This window comes from Fukomys damarensis, unplaced genomic scaffold (assembly GCF_012274545.1).
Source record: "Fukomys damarensis isolate Sample0158 unplaced genomic scaffold, DMR_v1.0_HiC HiC_scaffold_39, whole genome shotgun sequence".
Lineage (NCBI taxonomy): Eukaryota > Metazoa > Chordata > Mammalia > Rodentia > Bathyergidae > Fukomys > Fukomys damarensis.
The window spans coordinates 118,366,671-118,372,328 of record NW_022900951.1 but is presented as its reverse complement, the minus strand read 5'-3'; the positions used below and the strand labels follow the sequence as shown (position 1 = coordinate 118,372,328).

The following is a 5,658-nucleotide window of genomic DNA, read 5'->3' as shown; positions in this document are numbered from 1 at the left end:
CACTCACCATTGGTATCTTGTACCTTTACATGACAGGTCTTGCTTCGCATTTTTTCCCCTTGTCCCTGCCCTCCCTTCACCCCCTCCTCCCCTCCCCATTTACAAACACTTTATTTCCATTGTTTCATTTTCTCATATTTTTTCTTTGCCCTTATTTCCCCTCCCCTCCCTTTCCCACTTTCCCTACATTTTTAGCCCTTTTCTTCCTGTTTCACCTTGTCAATTATACCATTCAGATTCTATATTTTGATTGACATGGTACCTTCAGCTTGTGAGGTCAGGTCCCTTGGGGAACTTGTGACAGTAATGTACGAACAAAGAGAATGCCTAACAGCATGCAAATTGTTTACTATACATTTTTACTGGTTTCTCCTTTTCTCCTTTTTGTTATTTTTTCCACTTTACCAAAGTTCCATATATCACTGTGAAAACATTAGTAAGTAAAATGAGAACCCCAACTTCCATACCCCAATGCTTTTCTGGAAAACTTCGTAATTGGAGGTTACCATTGTTAACAGCATGGTATAATTATACTTTTGTATGGTCTTCTTTGCTTATATTTCCTTCCTTGTCTGTCTGTCTCTTTCTTTCTTTTTTCTATTTAGGTTATGAGAATGAGTTAACAGAATATTTTCAAATTGCCTTTTAAAATATATTAATGTATTAAGGATAACTTTCCATATTTATTTGGATAGAATTATCTAATGCTTTTCATATTCCTTATGATGCATATTAACGTTTAACTTAAATATTCCTCCTATGATTGAAACTTGGACTATTTCTAGATTTGTCTTGAAAAACAAAGATCCATATGGGTATAATTGTGCTCAAATTTGTGACTAGTTGTTTTAGTGTAAACTTGTTATACACAGTAAAAATATTTTGAGTACTGCCAAATTAAATCTAAAAGCTATCCAAACTTACATTAGCATAAAATGTATGAAGATGTTTAATTTCTTTTTAAATTCTAATATATTCTTCTGGCAAACCTGAAGGTTAAGATTTTATATCTAAAGCTATTTTTATTTGAAATTTATTTGATTATTAGCAAAATTTTAATAGACACTTTATATTTTATTCTGTCAATTTTTGTTGATATTTTGCAGCATTTTTCTCATTAATTTCTAAATAATATTGGTATTAATCTCTTGTCAATTACATATGTTTCAAAAATATCCTCTTACTTTGATGTCTTTTCATCTTCAGTTACACATTTGTTAAAAGGGAGAATATTTTTCTGAAATCTATCAGTCTATGATTTCTCATATCGTCGTATCTTTTTTCTAATATGGAATGCTTTATGAATTTATTTGTCATCCTTGTGCACGGGCTGTACTAATCTCCTCTGTATCTTTCCAGGTTTTAGTATATGTGCTGCTGAAGTGAGCACATCATATTGTCATGTCTTGCTTGGGAAGTTCCAGTGCAGTTAAAAATTTATATATTCATTTAGAACATTTGCAGTTTGTATTAATGCATATTAATTATGCAGAAGTTTGGATTTCATTGTGATATTTTCATACGTGCATATGACACATATTGACCATAACCATCCCCTATTTTCCTTAGCTTACCCTCCCTTTCTCCCTCACCTTAAATTTCTTTTTTGTCCAACAGTCTTCCTTCTACTTTTTTCCCTTATGGATAAAGGGTCCAGGCTCACGTCTGTGGCACACCTTCAAGGCCCACACCCAGAGACTCAAACAAGACTCCTATTTTTACAAACCCAAGATGCAGAAGCGGATATATGATTCAAAGTGAAATCAATAAAAGAAAGAAAACACTTGCTTTGAACAGCATTATAGGCCAAATGGACTTAACATTCTATTCAACAATAGAAGAACACACAATATTTCAAGTGCACACAGAACAATCTTGAGAGTAGATCATATTGTGCTCAATGAAACAAACCTTAACAAATTTAAGAAAATTGAATTTGTGTGAAGCATATTTTCCAATCTCATGGAATTAAATAAGAGATCAATAACAGGAATAAAATTGAAAAATCTATAAATATGTGGAAGTTAATAAAAATGTTCCTGGAAAACAAATGTTTCAAACACTAAAAGTAAAATGAAAAGCAACATAACAGAATAAATGAAAACAGAAACTCAACATACTGAAACTTATGCCATCAACGAAACAGTTTTAACACGGAAGTTATTGCAATAAGTTCCTACATCAAGTATATATATGTGTGTGTATATATATATATATATATATGTGTGTGTGTGTGTGTGTGTGTGTGTGTGTGTATCTCCAAGAACAAAATTTTAAATGTCAAGAAACTGCAAAAGAATAAACTAAGAAGAGATTAATAAATATTAAAGCAGAAATGATGGAAAAAAGATTGAATAACATAGAAAAGATCTACGAAAGGAATAAACAAACCTGGGATAACTTGAGCTAGAATAACAAGAAGGACGAAAAAGAGGACTGAAATAAAACCAGAAATGAGTGAAACAACATTATAGTTCATACCACAGTGCTACACAGGACCACAAGAAACTACTAAAATGACTGCATGCCAATTATTTGGATAGCCTAGAAATAGACAAATGTCTAGAAACATGTAACCTCTCAAGGCTGGATCAGGAAGAAACAGAAAATATCAGGAAACCAATAATGAGTAAGAAGACTTAATTATTAAGCATCACATTCCAAAAAAGATAATTATAGAATCTGAGGGCTTTAATGGTGAACTCTCCCAAACATTTGTAGAAGAATTAACACAAAATTTTTTAATCAATCCAAAATTGACTAGTAAAAAGACTTCTAAACCCATTTTATGAGAATAGCCTTATGAACCACCAAAGCCAGGCATGCATAATGCAAGATAAAAGAAACACTACTCAGTATCACTGATGAGCACAAACACAAAATTCCTCTACAAAATACTAGCAAACCAAACTCAACAATTAATCAAAAAGATCACAAACTGTCATCAAGTGAGATTTCTTCTTGGGAAACAAAGTTGTTTAACATATACAAGTCAATAAATGCAAGAATCTATACAAACAGAAAGAAGGCAATTACATGATGATCTCAAGAAAAGCATAAAAATCAGTAGACAGACTATCTCAACATATTAAGTATAGAGGGAAAAATAGTTTTGTACAGTGAGCTCATAACTAACACTTATGCAAAGGCAAAATGTGAAAAGATTTTTCTCTCTGATCAGGATTATTACAAACATGTTCATATGCACCATTTCTGTTTGGCATGATAATGGAAGTATTAGCAGGAACAGTGAGGCAAGAAAGAAAAAGAAGCCAAATCACAAAGGAAAAAGTTAAATATTATATGCTTGCACATATTAATTCATAATGTATACTAAGATATCATGTTCTGCATCATATATATATATATATATATATAGTTTTGGTTCTGTAATTAAATTAATATATAGGTAAAAATTAACAGTTACTTAGAGATGTACAAACAAAATCAAAAGAATAAATGAAAAATCAAAAAGGCCAAATGAATTGTTTTAATGAGCCAATATTTATCAATTTTATCAAATGTTTAATATAAGTTGCTAACTGAGAAATGACCATGAAATTTAACAACATGCTTATCATCAGTGATCTTGGCAAAATAGTCTTTGGTGGATTATTAAGGATAAAACCCCAAATTAAAGAAGTTCAACCAGAATGGTTGAAGCGTATAAAGGTAAGACAAGGCAAACAAAATGCAGAGATAATTAGAAGGAGAAAGAGCATTGAGAAAAACATTTTTTCTAAGATATGAGAAATAACGGTGTATTTGCATTCTGATGAAGAAAAACTTACAAGCAGAGAAAATAATATTGCAGGTGACAGGGAGAGGCTTGCTAGAACAGTGAACTCACTTAGGTGACACATGATAGAACCCTGAGAACAATGCAGGAGCTGGCAGCTTCGTAGGTAGAAGTGATATAGCAGTGTGGAATTCTTGTTCTACTTGATTGTGTTTCTCAGGAAAGAAACAAGCAAGGCCATCAGTAAAGTGTAAATATAAATAATAAGTATAATGGGATTGGCTTAGAGAGTGAAGAATGGATTAGTAAATACGATATAGATGCAATGAAGTATACAGACCATTTTGAAGTGAGTAGACACAAATTTAAAGAAGAAAAGTCAGCACAGTTATATAATTTTTCCAAACCACTTTCAGTGCTGCACGTTTAGACAGCAAGAAGTTGGTGATCTAGGCTTCCTGAGATTGTGATTTTTCTGTGAGTGTACAATGAAGCAAGGTAATACAGAGGTGGGGTAAGTCTGCAAAACCCAGTAATCACAACAGTAGGCTGTAGAACTGAAAGGTACTTAAAGAGGGAAAAGAAGCCGGCAATGGAATAAAGATAGTGAAAAGACACTAATGTCAATGGGCTACAGATACGAGTGAGGTCAAAGAATTATTCAAGCTAGAGAAGTAAAGAGAATAATTTTAAGCATTGGAATGTGGCAGATAAACTGCAGAGTAGCTAAGACTGATACTTGAGAAGAAAACATTTAGTAGATAAAAAAGAAAACAAATATATTGAACAGAATAATTCATTAGGATGATACTCTATGTGTATATTCAATCTATATGGTACTATTATTATCACTAATGATTTTGATGAAAGTAACACTGGAAAGAATATCCATGTGTCAAGAATCCAACATTTCTAAGAATAAAGAAATGTTCCTTTTTATATCAGATATTAGCAAGTAACTCTCACATACAACTGAATAAAAAATATCTGCAATAGTCTCACAATTCTACACCTTAACTATATCCAGGGTTTTAGGGAAATAAAATGAGTAATGGTGTTGAAATGGCAAAGGAGCTGGCTTCTTAGCTTAAAAGTACAGAGTGTGAGAGAGAGCACAATCACCAAGAAAAACGACTGGAGAGGCGCTTTTCTCTAAGAGGAGAGCTTACTTTGCTTTAGAACTAAGAAACACAAGAGAACTTACAGGGGTAAGGTTCAAAATGGGGAGGAGTTTTGCTAAGGACACCCAGTGTAGTTCAGGAGGCACAGTAGCATGTCTTCAGGAACTCAGAGTCAAGAAAGGGTTTCATAAAAGACAGTGTGCTAGTTATATAAACATTAAAATCGAGGATGCCATTGAAAATTTAGTGCCTGATGGAAACTTATATAAATAAATGAAGAACTTAGTGGGATTAGCCCTAGTAATCTAGAGATAAAATTATGAAGGCTGAATATCTTAACAGAAGCATGTATGTGTAAATACGCCTTAATTTTTTAAAGTTTGAATTTAGAGGCTAGAATAGAGACAGTCTTCTCTTTAACACATGGTTTCAGGACTTTCTTTTAAATAAACTTTGTAAGGAAGCCAGAGGAGAGTTGACTTCACACTCAGAATAATACCTCTGGGGCTCAATCTTATTTCCTAAAGACAGTGGTATTGATACAGCATAGAGGTAGTGGTTCTCTTGACTTTCAGATCAGAAAAACATAGGCAGGGTAGTTTTAATTAAATGGCCTGAATCCTGAACAGGAAATAGCATTCAAGTAAGGGAAGAAGGCTGGAGAAATGCAGTCTGAGCTGGGCAATGACAAATTATTCCACTGAATAACCAAAAGAGAATGCATTAAACAAAACCAATGAGGCTTCACACAAAGATCTCTAATTTAAAGAGACATGTAGAAACTACAAGAAAAGGCAA

At 32.8% G+C, this 5,658-nt stretch overlaps 1 non-coding gene across 1 annotated transcript; it reads right to left on the bottom strand.

Annotated features, from left to right (window-relative positions):
- Positions 1-1,282: 1,282 nt before the first annotated feature.
- On the bottom strand, positions 1,283-1,390 carry LOC117284837. The gene has a single exon (XR_004515914.1). It is a non-coding gene; the product is annotated as a U6 spliceosomal RNA (small nuclear RNA).
- Between the last annotated feature and the right edge of the window lie 4,268 nt (positions 1,391-5,658).